At 47.4% G+C, this 15860-nt stretch overlaps 1 pseudogene; it reads left to right on the forward strand.

Moving 5' to 3' along the window:
• Window positions 1–13114, forward strand: part of LOC106144222 — a 49493-nt pseudogene extending 36379 nt beyond the window's left edge.
• Window positions 13115–15860: the final 2746 nt, after the last annotated feature.

Raw genomic sequence — 15860 nt, forward strand, 5'->3', positions numbered from 1 at the left:
AAAGCACTGAAGAACATCCAGTGTTGCTCATTTCCAGAATCAGTCATCTATTATTTTTAAATAACGTCTATGCATTGCAGTTAACATATGTGTTGTTGTAAGCCACTGTCTGATTTTCTAGCTATGTCTGGCAAAGTCACATATCGTAGAGCCTTTGGCATTTGGATCATGCAGTTTACCTTCTCCTGTCTCCTGTCTTGCATTTCCTATTGGGAACCAAAATTATCTGAAGAAGCAACATCTTCACTGTGGATCCTCCAGCCTTCTGGACTCTGGCTGAGTAGAACATAAATCTAGAGAGGTGAAGAGAAAACATGGCCTTGGATGTCCTTTTGCCACTCTTAATAACTATTTTCTGTCCACTGCTGCAACTTATCTAGCATCCTCTCGACCCTTAGACAGAACTCTCGGGATACATCTCGAAATCTGATATACACCAAGTCTCCATCAACTGGAAAGCAAAGAATATGATACAGACAGAATCCAAATCCTCTCTACTTCCCGGCCTCGCCATAGCCTACCAGATGACTCCAGCAGGACGAGCATATTGTCTCATGGCTGTGTTTTCTGAGGCTACAACTGTCTCATGAATCCTTTCCCATGATGCTACAAATCATTTAGAGTGACTTGAATCTGTGTTCCCAGACCGTGATTCCCCATATTTAGTTCAGAGGAAAAATAAATTCTCAATCTCTTAAAGTGAATTGGCATTTTTATACTAACATTATAAGCTGATGCAGTAGCCAGACTTTTCTTCTCCTGGACAAACTCGTGAGAGAAAGTTTGATGGAGGGAAGATTGAGTTTGGCTCAGGGGCAGAAGGCTCAGTCTACAGTTAGCTGGCTCTTGTGTTTGGGTCTTAGTAAAGTGAATGTCCCATTGGAAGATGGCAGAGCCAAGCTGCTGGCTTCATGAAAGACAGACACGACAAGGAGTGGGAAATACAGACAGACAGACAGACAGACAGACAGACACACCCCTACCAGCCCACACCCACTCCTACCTTCCACAGCACCTCTTCTCAATTAAATCCATCCGTGAATTAATATATTGATGAGGTTAGAGTCCTTGTGACCTAGAAGTCTCGGGAGATGCATCCAGGGGCGTCTCTCCATCCAATCAAGGTGATAATCAAGATGAATCATTGTAGCTATAAATCAAATCAGAGGGCCTATGCGATAATGTTTTCCCATTGTTAAAAATAACATGAAGTAAAATTGACTGTGGGCTGAGATTTGTTGCTTTCAATTTCCCATTGTTTAGAAACTTAGAGCAGGGTTCTTTAGCCCTTGAATGATTAGCATTTGGAAGGCAGGTATTTCTTTGCTATGGAGGAACTTCTGAACATTGAGATACTTTTTAGAAGCATCCCCGGCTTCACCAAGTGGGTCCCAGGAACAGTTTCTCTTTCCACTCAAGACAACCAAAAATATCTCTGGATGCTGCCATGTCTTCTGGATGGAGGGTTCACTCCCAGCTGACATCTGGTGGCTTGACAGAGGAGCCATGTCTGCTTCACTCCTGGCCTTGCTGTCCCAAAATAACGGAAAGCAAGGAGCAGGGCTGGACTGGGGGATGGGGTGGGTACGATCTCCTAAGGTCTGACCCCAGTGATCTTCCTATTCTGGCCTTTATCTACCTCTTAAAGACTCCACGTCTTCAAAGCAGGATCCCTGTGTGAGCAGCCAATGCTCTTCACCACAGAGCAGTCTCCTAGGCCCCTCTGTCAGGAATGTTGTTGTAGGAGCCAGCCATGATAAGCTAATGTGAACAGATCACCCAAAGGAAGTTCTTTACTTCCAACCATTATCACCTGCCATCGATAAATTTGAGGCCTGAGTCTCAGTAGTTTACCCTGAAGCAATACCTGGCTGCAGGAAGAACCACAAACTGAGATTATCCGAGCACCACCCAAGAACAGACCATCCAAAGGAAATGCCTAACATTCCAACCACTATAGATAGGACCACCTGCCAGCACACACTCACCAGGACACCCCTAGACTAACCAATCGGGGGTCCTGAACCTCAGATACCCCTCACCCCCACCTTTACTACTATAAAAACCCTACTCTAACTGAGCTCAGGGCTCTCTGTTTATTCCAATACTTTGGCCATGCTTAGAGACTGATTTATTTTACATACGGTACTCTGTCTCCTTGTTGGCCTTTGGGGGACTTGACGGATTTGGGCCTAATAGTTGTGAGTGATACAGTGTTTGGAAGGAGCAGCTTGAGCTGAAGGCTCCTTGAGTCACAGCTTTGCCTCAGCTCCTCTTTGTGAGGCAGTCAAGAATTGCTTCTCTCCTTCTCCTTCTTCCGTGGGTTCTGGAGAATCAGGCCCCCACAGCAGGCTGGCGCAGCAAGTACCTTTACCTGTTGGAGTGGCCTTGCTACCTCTGGGCCACGGCTCAGAACTCTGAGTAAAGGTCCTCCATATGCATCCCCTTCCGGGCCACCATCCCCACAGCTCTGACCTGGGGAATGTTCACACAAGCAAGCAGGATGCATCACGGCAGATGGCACTTGTGAGATAAACACAGACTCCATCACAGAACAGCCTCTTCCCACCCCCAGGAGACACAGCTTTTTGCCTTTAGCATTTCCCCCGCCCCCTCTTACCTGGGGACAGGGGAGTTGCTGGTATCCTGCTCGGAAAGTCTACAAATGACTCTTGTGAGCCCAACAGCAGCACTGATCAGAAAACTTGGAGACTAGACATGTGCTGGGATGAAGTTATTTCTCTCCCGGGGGGACAACACACTTAGCCAGAAAGTGCCCATTAGCTGATCGTGCCCAGCAGTGCAAACCCAGCCTATTGCCACAGCACTCCAGAGTGAGTGTGTAGCGTTCCCAGCTTGAATGCAGAATTATTATATTATGAAAAGACCCTCAAAGGGAAAGTCTGCTGATGGAGAGAGTGTGGAGCCCTTCCCACTTAGTTTCCTTATTGAAACACAGTGAATGAAAAGCCTTACTCAGAGTGCGGCGTTTCAGGGGGTCGGGAGCAAGCTATAAAAATTGACTTCACACAGCCTGCGACTTCATAATCACCCACTAAATGGATAACTGGGGTCTTCCATCATTACTAGTGGCCACTTAAGAATTAACACTCTTTATAGTTCCAGATGTTCAAAAGGAATAGGAAATGGGACTACTTCCCTCTCCCTGTCTTTCTTTCAAACACTCTTTGTCCCAGGAAACAGTGAGGTTCCTGTGTGTCATGATCTCATTGTTCAAACCCGTGAGCCTCAATTCCCTTCATGGCTAAATTCTCTTCATAGTGCTTTATGGATCAGTCCTAGGCCCCCACACATTGGTGGTTGGCAGGGGCAGCTTTGCTCACATTGAAGAGTTTCTGCACCCCAATAAGCCTCTCTGCTGACACAATAATTCAAATCAGACCAAATCAAACTGAATTAGAAAAAGCCCAGGTTTAATGGATACAAATGCTCCCCCCAGAGAGGAGACGGGAAAGAAAGACTGGAAAACCACATGTTTGTTTTCTGGGAGGGCAGTTTAGATACCCTGTGAGAGTGGTCTTGAGCATCTCTAGGGAGGGGTGTTCGTTTGACGGTCTTTCTGGGGGAGGGGGGAGAACTCTGGACAGAAGCAACTCCCAGGGGAAGGGTTTCGAGTGGAACTTCCACCAGAACATTCCAGACTCTTTGGATGTATGGATGCCAGGGGCTGGAGTGGCACTTCTACCCAAACATACATCTCCAGCACTTTTTTCCCCATTACTGGCTCTGGCATCAGGGCCAGCGAATGGACCATACAAGAATGTGCTTTGTTTGATAGAGGGGTGGAGAGAAACTAATGCTGGAGGCTGGTGGCCCATGGCCCAGCAGGCTGCCACAGGACTTGGCTTGGGAAGCAAGGAAGCTGAAAGGTATCAAAGCCATTAGAAGCCTTTTCTCTGCCATAATGAGAAGGGCTGTCAGCTCTATGCTGCTCCTAGCTGGAAGTCATCTGAGGTTTGAGAAGGCTTATGACAGACCATGGTGATGAGAACAGACAGGGTCTGGCCTTATTGGGCCCTTTCTGAGGAGATGGGACTTCCTGACTCGCTGCTCTGTATCTCTGAGTGTATATGTGTAAGTGCACATATGAATGTGTGGTGTGTGTGTGCCAGTGAGTATGGAGACCAGAGTCTGGTGTTGGATATCTCTCTCTATTATGACTCCCTATAGTTTTAGATGATGTCTCTTTATGGAGCCAGAGATCACTGATTGGCTACACTGCCTGCCCTGGACACCCCATGGATCTTCCCACATACTCTGCCTCCCTGTCATGGAAGTATCAGCCATACAAAATCCATGAGGGCAAAGGTAACACCCTGCTCCCTTCTCAACCAGGGTTCGGCAGTTTCAAGCTCTTCCAGACTGACAGCATTGAAGAAGGCAATGTGAGTTTACACACATAGGGAGGGGCAGTGGGAGCCACAGTATTGATGTTTGAACATTGCTCCCAGCTATTCCTGTTCCTTACATCTATCTGCAGCTCTCATAACTGGCTAGTATTCTCCTGTGTCATCTATTTATTGTCTATTACATCTGTCTGTCTATCATCAATTTACCTACATGTATACATATATGTATACCTACATGTAAACTACAATATATTATCTATTATATAGTAGCTAGCTAGCCATCTACCTTCTATTAGCTGTCATCTGTATAATCTATTGATCTATTTGTATATTTGTGTATTCTTTCTACCATTCTTAGCCATATGGTCTACCCATTCCACCCATCTGTCTAGCCCTTTGCCCATCATGCAAATGTGTGAAGTAGAGTTACCTCATATTACAAGAAGCCATGAGCCCTATAAGATTTGAGTTACCATCATGGCATACTTCAGTAATGATCAGAGAGAAGCTGCTTCAAGAGGTCAGGTCGCCACCAACCCGATTACACCTTAATCACCACTTAGAGACTGCTGAGATGCCAGCAGACACATGTGTGCAATTCACCTGAGCTATGTTCTCATGCAGCATCCAGAAGGCTCTACATCCCAGGTGCCTGCTGCATGACATTGGGCTCCTCACATGGGGTCTTCCAGGATGCCCAAGTAGGTGCCATAGTCCCTGAGTTACTGGCTGGCTCTGTTCTAGGGGATGGTTGGCAGACACAGCAGAATCAAGTTCCAAGATCTCATTGCATGGGCCTCAGCTTCTTCGAACTGCAGTGTCCACTTCCTGTGGCCCTGTGGCTGGAGGAAGCCTGATCCCTTGACCTAGACTATGTGCCATTCGCACTGGCCTGTGCCCCATGTATTCCTCCCAGTGACATCCCATGGTCCTTGTCTTAGTATCAGCATTAATTACAGCTTTCACTCCCATGTAAGAAGTCTGGGGTAAAAGGTCAGAGAGAGAGAGAGAGAGAGAGGGAGGAAGGCATCCTAAGAGAAGCTGCCTCTGTGGACAACAGTGCTGGAAGCTGTCCCCAATGGACCCCTGCTTCCAGGGAAAATGATTGCTTTCCTGCCAGGCATCATGGGGCGTTTCCCTCCAAGAATGAGCATGCACAGTCTGCTCTCAGTGTCAGACAGCGCCATGCTACAGGGGATGGATGGGTGCACAGTCAGGATGAGAGAAAGGAACCGGGGTGGTGGCACAGGAACTGGGGTGGTGGCACAGTAAATAAATCACTTGCTGCGCAAGTATGAAGGCCAAAGTCTGGGTCCCCAGAACCCACATAAAGGCATGACGGCCTCCTATAATCCCAGCCTTCCAGAGACAGAGGTGGGAGCTCCCCAGAGCTAGCTGGGTAACTAGACCAAATGATTGATGAGCTCTCGGCTTAATTAAGAGACTTGGCTTTCAGAAGTGGGGAACAATTGAGGCATAGTGCTAGTGTCAACTTTAGACCTCCCCATACTCCTATACCTCCGAACACACATGTACTCATAAGCATGCAAACATGCGTATAAACATGTATGCATAACACACAAGTGCACACATGCGAAAGAAAAGTAGCAGGGTCCCTCTGGAGGCAAACCCTGGCCTGGGGAGAATACAGGGCACACTGCCACTTGAGGACCACATCTTCCTGTTTGCCCAGACAGCACCGATCTTCATGGAGGTGCAATGTCACCCGTCTCAGCGGGTAGATCCTAAGAGAACCATCTCCTCTGTGGCTTGTTCTCAGCCCAGTAACAGCACCAACAGTCATGGTGGACGTGTCAGTTACTATGTCAGTCTCAGACTTTCCAAGTGAGAGAGGCCCAGTTCTGCCAGGGAGGCCTACAGGAAAGTGAGCCCAGGTCTAACATGGAAACCTAAAGGGAAGAGAAGGACGCTCCACCAGAGTCCTCCTCAACACCAGCGACCACAAGTCCCCAGATTCCTGGGTGAGAAAAGTGGCTTCCAATAGACTAAGTGTCTCTTCCTTAAACACACTGGCATCCTAATGGAGACAGAAAGGACAGTGGTGTTTGTGTGTGTGTTTTATTGTGTGTTATTTCATACACATATTTGACATTTTTTGGTTTGTCTGCTTTGATGTGTGGCTACCGAAGAGGAAAGAAGAAAAGAGAAATGGACTCCAGAGATACGGGAAGCAGCTGTCCATACTTTATCTTGACAGGTTAGAGTCTAAACGCTAAACCCAATCAGCTGTGGTCGCCGTCCTCTATGCTTGTGTGCATAGATTGTCATTCTATGAGAAAGAAAGCGGGGTACAAAGGGCTTAGCTGATCCTGTCCAGGTCTGGCATCTAGAGACAGCCATGCCTGTGTCTGAATGAGAGACCTAGAGTTTGGTCTACTCTGTACCCAACCCCTGCCTCTCTGGACTGTCCAGCATCACACCAGAGGGAGTCCTTGTGGCCCATAGATCACAGTACACTTCCTTTGTATGAAAATATCCTGGCCTCTATAATCCTAAGGTCATTTAAACTAGCTTTAGCTTTGTTAGCTGAGAAATCCGGGATCTTTGGGAAACAATGTAAAGGGTATTATTATATCTCATGAGCTCAGACATGAGCAGGCAGGAAACTCCCTGGGTGCTGTGAAAGCCCAAGGCAGATCCATACCCCGGACTCTGCCCCCAGAGACCTGTAGTAGACCAAGAACCCATGTTCCAGGTCAATGGGGTGACCTAAGTCGGCTGCAAGTCAGGGACACACCTGGGGACACACTAGACCGTGGGACACAGGACCCAGGGGTCTAATACAGTCACAGGCAGTGTGGGCATAGCTTACCAGCAGTAATGCAAACAGCTGAGGCCACTAAGGCAACTTGAGAAATCGTGTAGTGCAGATTCTTCTTTTCTGTTCTCCCACCTCTGATCCTTTGGGGCAGGGAGCACTGATCCAGTAGACCAAGAATAAAGAGCCACATGAGGACTGTGAAACCTCCCTCCCTGCCTCCCTCCCTGCCTCCCTCCCCCCTCTCTCCCTCCCTCCTTCCCTTCCTTTTTTCTCCTCCCTCCCTCTCTCCCTCTCTCTCTCCCTCTCCCTCCCTCCTTCCATCTCTCCCTCTCCCTACCTCTCTCCCTCCCTCCTTTTTTCTCCTCCCTCCCTCTCCCTCTCCCTCCCTCTCTCTCTCCCTCCCTTCCTTGTTTTCTTCCTTTCTCTCTTCTTTTTTCTTTTTTTCTTTTTCTTCCTTCCTCCCTTCCACCCATCCTTCCTTGTTTTCTTCTTTTCTTCATTTTTTCTTCCCCCCCCCATTTCCTTCACTGTTGCGTGTCTTAGTCCCATGACTTTTCACACCTATGCATACATGAGAATTAGGAGATTCTTTCCCCAGTACAGATAGTTCTCTTTGCATAGTCTTAAGAAGACCGCTCTTGTTCAGACTCGTTTGGCTGTAACACCCTGCTCAGGCAAGGAGAAGCTATTGGTTGATTCTAAACAGCAAGCAGACCACGTTTAATGACTGCCTGTAAATTTGGCAACAGTTTCCAGGCTGGTGTTACTGCTCTAACCCGTTTGTTAGATAGTTATTAGCATCTATTATTTGAATGACCCAAGGGACTTAGGGTTTGATGTACCAGCTCTGTGCCCCACAACTTGCTTTGTACAGCTCCTCTTAGCTCTAGGGCTCAGTGGAAAGATGCAGCTCACAACTCAAGGCACTCATGGGCGGGGAGCATCAGTCAGGTGCAGGCGAAGGATCCATTGTCCAAGCCTGAGAAGAAGAGGGCAGAGATACTCAATAGAGCTGATAGATTCCAGAGCAGACACCACGACTGAGCCAGAAACCCCATCTGAAACAAAGACGGGACAAGGCACCCTGCAGCCATGGTGGGTATTCTTTAAGATGAGGTGTGGTCAGGGATAATGTCTATTCATCACTCTCGGGTGGTATCCTTTAGGACGAGGTGTGGTCAGAAACAACACCTGTACATCACTCTTGGCACTATGAATCTATGACACATACATGCTCCCAGGTTTCAGCATGGAGCATTCAGTGCATGCTATCAATGGATCCTGTCAGCACGGTGAACTATGAAGGATGCACAGAAGCTTGTGTGTGAACACTGTTGTGCTGAATCCATGATTGGGCTGAATTTTTTAAAGATGGACCTGACCAAGTAGTAAGTCCGCAGTCTTGGGGTCTGTACTGGTTGTTTGTCAACTCAACACAAACCTAGCCTTCTAGGAAGAGGGAATCTCCATTGAGGAAATGCCTCCATCAGATTGCCCCGTAGGCTAGTCTGTGAGGCATTCACCTTTATTAGTGACTTATCTGCTCCCTGTGGGCAATGCTATCCCTGGGCTGATGGTCCTGGATTATGTAAGGCAAAGGGCTGAGAAAATCATCAGGAACAAACCAGTATGCAATGTTCCTTCATGGCCTGTGCTTCAGTTCCTGTCTCCAGGTTCTGCCCTGAGTTTCTTCCTCAACCTCCTCCAGAGATAAACCGTAAACTATAAGATGATATAAACTCTGTCCCCACAAGTTGCTTTTGGTGTTTTATCACAGTAATAGAAGCCCTGTTGAGACATGGTCTTTTTTTTCTTTTCCATTAAATCCAGGCAGAAACTTGCATCCATCTTTTCCTTGGGCTACCAGGGCCTCTGTGCCTTGGAGAGAGGTATGGTGCTTTAAGACGCCCCCCCCCCAAGAGGCAGCAGTGTGTCCTGGCTTCATCCTTCTCAGGTACCTGTAGAACCTATGTTGGCGACCATGTTGGTTCACAGAGGAAAATGGGGCATTCAGGTATCAAAGTCTACTCCAGGCCATGCCACTGGGAAGACCTGGGGTATTCCTGGTTCCTCTGCATAATCTAATTCTAACCACCCCATACTTCCCTTGGCTGTCAATTCATCCTGGACTATATACACATCTCACCACACCACGTGCTCTAACATTCCACATACCCCTGTATTGCTTGTGTGTGTGTGTGTGTGTGTAATGTAGGCTGAAGATGGATGCCCCAATAGTACAGAGGAACTTTGGGTGACTGTCCAGGCAGCGAGATGTCTCTGTCATTTCTAGAGTTTGAAAGTTGCTTATTTCTTGTTTGCTTAGGTAATATTGTATCTTTCTGGAGTCTTTGATGGAGTTGAAGAATAGTTAGTTATAGTTATAGTTTTCCTTAGTTATGATAAAGATAAAATAGATATAAATATTGTAATTTTTACTTGATAACTGTTTTGTTATATGTAATTTTGCTATGTTAAAGTTAAAACCTTCCTTTTTTTTGTTTAAACAGAAAAAGGGGAAATGATGGAGGAAGGTCATTGGTTAATTAAATAAAGAAACTGCTTGCCCTGATAGGTTAGAACATAGGTGGGTGGAGTAAACAGAACAGAATGCTGGGAGGAAGAGGAAGTGAGCTCAGAGATGCCATGCTCCCCTCTCCCAGGCAGATGCGATAGCTCTGCTCTCTGAGGCAGATGCGATCAAGCTCCAGCCCTGGATGGACGTAGGCTAGAATCTTCCTGGTAAGATTGATGTTATACAGATTATTAGAGATGGGTTGATTGGGATATGAGAATTAGCCTGTAAGGGCTAGAGTTAATGGGCCAAGCAGGGTTTAAAAGAATATAATTTGTGTGTTGTTATTTTGGGGCATAAGCTAGCGAGGTGGCCGGGGTGCTGGGGATGCAGCCCCGCTGCTCCTATTACTACAAAATGGTGCCCAACGTGTATATATGTGGTGTGTGCGTGTGTATGAATGGGGGATATGTATGTGTGGTACATGCATATGTAGGTGTGATGTGGGTATACATATATGTATATATCTGATTATGTATATATGGGATGTTCATGTATATTTATGTATGTGGGATATATGTGCATACAGAGGTGGTGTATGTGTGTGCATGTACATAGTCGTATGCATTGTGCATTTATGTGCTGACTGTGTGCATTTTAGTTAGGGTGTGTATATGTGTGTATGTGATTTGTTTATGCATATATATCTGATTGTGTATGTGGTGTATAGTTATGGTTAGGGTGTGTATATGTGTGTATGTGATTTGTGTATGCATATATATGTGGTGTATAGTTAGGGTGTGTATATGTGTGTTTTGGTTTGTGTATATATATATGGTTGTGTATGTGGTGTGTGTGAAGGGATAGGCATACATGTGTTATCTTCCTGGAGCATCTCTCCTGACACTTTTCTCACACTTACTCAACACTCTCTTGATGGAGGAAGGTCATTGGTTAAGTAATAAAGAAACTGCTTGGCCTCATAGGTTAAAACATAGATAGGCAGAGTAAACAGAACAAAATGCTGGGAGAAAGAAGCTGAGTGAGTGAGTTGCCATGATTCTCCCACTCCAGGCAGACACAGGTTAAGATCATTCCTGGTAAGCCAGCTCGTGGGCTAAACAGATTATTAGAAATGGGCTAGTCCAGGTGCGAGAGTTAGCCGAGAAAAGGCTAGATATAATGGGCCAAGCAGTGTTTAAAAGAATACAGTTTCCATGTAATTATTTCAGGGAATAAGCTAGAGCTAGCATTGTGGACGGCCGGGTGCCGGGGACGCAGCCCCGCTGCTCCTATTTCAACACTCTCTAAGTATGAGAACCCCTCCAGCTGTGAAAGTAAACAAGATGGCACCACACCTTGCCTCTGATGATGAGGGATCTGAACCTTAGCTGGACTCTCTCCAGACCCTCCTCACTCCTCCCTCTCCAGCCAGGCTCCCCGAGGCCACCTCCTCACCACAGTCTGGCTCGGGGGTCCTCTTACCAGGATTCTTTTTCAGCTGACCTCGAAGACTGCACTGCCAAGAAAGCTGTAACGGGAAGTGACTGCAGCCAGGACTTCTCCAAACACTCGCCCCATTATTTTATTGCTACCTGTGGAGAAAGCTTACTAAATGTTCCTCAGGAATGTGGACTCACGAATGCCCGGAGCAGGTGATAAGCACTGCCAATGATATCTTCAAATATTTGAAGTTGGCTCAATAAACATGAAGTTCATTGCCACCAGTTCTGAGAGGCAGCTTTGGTCGTAGATTAAGGAGAAGCAGAAAAAGTATATGTGCTTATTTCCACACTATTATAGACTGTAAGACTTAACATTGAAATCCTTAGTGTGCACACCTGTACCTGAGGAATGACTACATCCAGGAACAATCCCTATGTGCTCCCACTTGAGGAGAGAGGGCATGGTCCACTGTGCCACCATGGTGCCCGCCTGTCCCTGGATACCACGTGGTGTCCTGGGTCACTCAGCTCCACTGTTACTGAAAGAGAGTCCAAAAAGTGCTATGCACTCTCCTCGAAGAGTTCAGAGCCTTGGTCCAGCATCATTGATCGTTCTTCAAACCAAGGTTGGGACAGGAGAGGCAGATGCACCAACCAGAGTTCCTGCAGCTGTAAGAGAGAGAGATCTCATACAAATAAAGCAGCGCTAGAAACAGCTCAGTTGGGAAAGTACTTCCCTTGCAAACATGGGGACATGAGTTTGCATCCAGAAAGTTGAACACAGCAATGCATACTCTTATAACCCCCAGATGCCTGAGAGGGTGAAGGCAGGTAGATGCTTGGTACTTACTGCAGTCAGCTTAGGCTACTGGGTGAGTTCTGGGCCAGAGAGAGAGAGGGGCACTGTCTCAATAAACAGGATGGGGGCTTCTTGACAACCTCTGGTCTCATGCACATGTGCACACATAAATACACACACACACACACACACACACACACACACACACACACCCTACCGATTCCCAAGACTAGTGATTTAAGACCAGGCAGGTATATGTGTTCGCAGTATACAGACAGACCTAGTTGATTTCCACTGACTGAATTCCAAGGTAGTTTGTCCATATGGTGGCAAAGATGGTCACTGACCACTCCAGGGAACCTCTGGGCAGCTGGCTGTAAAAAGTCCTCCATACCCAAGCTTGGGGGGGGGCACCACTTGATTGATGTGTCATGACCACAGCTGAACTACCATAGATCAGAAGATAGAGTAGGCTGGATGTGGAGGCCAGGTTCTCCCAGCCTGGGGGATTAACAGTGATAGCAAGGTGGTTCCCCAGTGGACACTGGAAGTTGGCACCCCAGTGCAGGGACACTGCCGTCCAGAGGCCCACCTTCTCAAAGGCAATGGACACTAGGCAAACTTTCACCATCCCTCCTCACTTTAGATTATAGATTAGAAATACTTACGCTTGGTCAGGGTCAGAGTGTGCCGAGGAAATCATTGAGTTCCCCATCCTGAATTTAAATGGCCGCACCATGGAAATCGAGTGTACCTTTCACAGGTGTCCAGCCTGTAGTCCAGCCACAGCTTACCCGTTCTGTACAGAGCTCACAGGGATCATTCAGGCTGTGGTGGATGGCCAGCCAAGGATGCAGCAAGTGCTGGAGAGGTTGAGTGGATGGCAAAGGAAGGCCTCTTAGATCTCAACATCAAGTCACCTGCAGAGACTGGGACTTGAAAGCCATGCTCCCAGGCCAGCGCCATTATTTAGGCCTGCCCATGGCGGATTACTTCAAGCAGTGGAGTAATCTGAAAAAGGCTTACAGCTTCGCCCTGGGCTGCTGGCCCCAAAATGGACAACTAGACATGAACAAGGGTCTCAGCCTGCAACACGTAGGTCGGCCCCACAGCGGCACTGATGACGGCAAGAACATTGCCAACATCGTGAAGACATTGGCTTACCAAGGTTTCATCTTCAAGCAGGCATCAAAGCCTTTCTAATTGGCAGAGGACGGGATGGGGCAGGACAGGGTAGCTGCTTGGCCCAAACCAAAATCCTTCTCTTCCTCACCAGAGGGAAAAGGGAGAGTGGTACTACTCTGTGTCCAGTGTCCTCCAGATGCCCTATGGGCTGGTGTCCTGGGTGAGGGCTTGGTCACTTGGCTCCTCTGAAGCAGAGACTTTGTGCCCCAACCCCTCCCACTCCTCAGTCTCTGCCCAGTATTAGCCCCTGACATCATGGGCCTGGGCTATTGGGAACCCAGGTACTCACTGCCTTCTCCCTGGTACACAGGCTTCTGCTGGGGCCACCAAGTTTCCCCTGTGTCCCCTCCCATCCATAGTGCATGGTGTGTGGTGCCCACAGGGCTCCAGGATAGGTCAGGTCCCACCTTGTGTCCACCCCCATCCCTGCTGTGAATGTGCCACTGAATAAAGTTGGGGAAACAAGGGGGAAAAAAAGAAATACTTATGCCCCAGGTGACCCTCTTGCTTCTGATCACTGGTTCTCACTGGCATCACAGAAGCAACAGGGTAGGGGTGGAGTCCTGGACAGTCTCTCCCACATAGTTCCATTTCTGGGAGCCCAAAAAAGTCCACCTTCAGAAGGTGAGCACCAGGCTTGCCCATCCCAGCCCCTGAGCTTGATTCTTCACCCCAAGGGGCCATGAGAGATGGAACGCTGGCCTCTCACAGCATCCAGAACAAACTCCCACTCAGGGCCTGAAGCAGAAGGAGCCTCAGTTCCCCATGGAGAAGCAGCTGGGGTCTGGAGATTGGTGTCAACCTCTCACAAGAGCAAAGAAGCCCAAGATCTACATTGCCTAGAGAAGCAGAGTGACATGGTGACAGCCTCGGGGACCCTGAGTAAACAGAGACAAATCTTCCCCACATCATTAAGAGGAACAGACATCCCTCTGTCTTCAGCAGGGATGGGAACAAATGTGTATCCGGGGGGGGGGGCTGATGATAGAAATAGGTAGGTAGGTAGGTAGATAGTAGATCGATCGATAGGTACATAGATACATACGTACATATATACACACATGCACATTTATATACATACATAATTACAAGACATTGAATTTATGGACAAATTATATATAGATGATAGGTATATGAATAGATGACAGAAGATAATAGACAGATGATGATGGACAGATAGATGATAAATAATAGATGTTAGACAACAGATGACAGATAGAACAATAGATGGGTGGTAATGACAAATATGGATCTCTCTCTTTCACACACACGCACACAAACCCCACCCTGGGATGTTATAAAAATGATCCTAAAACACCAGTGAATCTCTGAGGACTGACAGTTTGGGTGAGCTCTGCTGTTTCCTGTACCACCAGGACTTTAATGCTTCCTAACCATGATGGCATCAAAGAGCCAAGGTGGGCTTCCCCTCAGAACACTGGTGAAGTAGAAGTTCTGCTTCCAAGGCCTGAGTCTCTCACCCTGAAGAGCCTTGATATGGGATTCCCCTCTTTATGCTATGAATATGTTTTATTATCATTGGTTATTAAAGAAGCTGTTTTGGCCAGTGGCTTAGTAGAGTAAAGCCAGGCAGGAAATCTGAACAAAGATATAGAGAGAAAGTAGGCAGAGTCAGAGAGAAGCCATTTAGCTGCCGAGAAAGACACCAGAGCTTACCTGTAGTCCACAGCCTCATGGTGATACATAGATTAATAGAAATGGGTTCATTTAAGATGTAAGAGTTAGTTAATAAGAAACCTGAGTTAATAAGCCAAACAGTGTTGTAATTAAAATAGTTTTGTGTGATTATTCGGGTCCGAGCAGTCGGGAAACAAATGATCAGTCTCCTCCTACAGAGCCTGGTGCTCCCTGGCTTTCTGCTGTTCATGGCAGCAAATGAAACAGCTCACACAGACGCACACCAGCAAAAACATGCCAGGCAAGGAAGCTGTGCATGGCGAGTCCCATCCTGGCTCGGTCTCAGACCAGTTACATGAGCCCTCCCAACCCCAGGTAGGGCACCTTGGGAAGAGTATTTACACTGCGTGCAGGGAAGCTGGATGACTGGGAACATTTCACTCTGAAATCATGCCTGATACACTCACTCATCACAAGGCTACAAGCAGCGTGTCTCTGTGTGTTTGTGTGTGTACATAGCAAGGGCTATCTAATGGGGCTGAACCTTCCATAAATGCTTTAAAATATTAAAAAATTAATGATTCCAAGACATGAATGTTTTTGCAGGTTCGAGTATAGTTTGAAAGTCTCCCCTGAGAGCTCATTAATCTTGTGAATTTGCTCATTTCCCAAGCAAGGGGCTGGTGTGGGTGAATCAGGAACCTGCAGAGGCAGAGAGCCTTTTAGTAGGCAAAACTCAAGGAACAAGGGCGCTGTCCATGGTCCTGACGGCAGAGACTGCTTCCTAGAAAAATGACCTCTTGTTTCCTTCATTACAAAGACACTTCTCCCACGAAGATGAATGGTTGGGGGAAGAGTAACAAAATAGCATGGCTATCAGAGAAGGGAGGTCTGTGGAGGAAGTGGGGAGGACTGTAGAGGAAGTGGGGAGGGCTGTAGAGGAAGTGGGGAGGGTTGTGAAGGAAGGGGGCTGCAGAGGAAGAGGGGAGGTCTGTGGAGGAAGTGGGGAGGGCTGTAGAGGAAGTGGGGAGGGCTGTATAGGAAGTGGGGAGGGCTGTAGAGGAAGTGGGGATGGTTGTGAAGGAAGTGGGGAGGGCTGTAGAGGAAGTGGGGAGGGCTGTAGAGG

Source organism: Microtus ochrogaster, linkage group LG8 (assembly GCF_000317375.1).
Source record: "Microtus ochrogaster isolate Prairie Vole_2 linkage group LG8, MicOch1.0, whole genome shotgun sequence".
NCBI lineage: Eukaryota > Metazoa > Chordata > Mammalia > Rodentia > Cricetidae > Microtus > Microtus ochrogaster.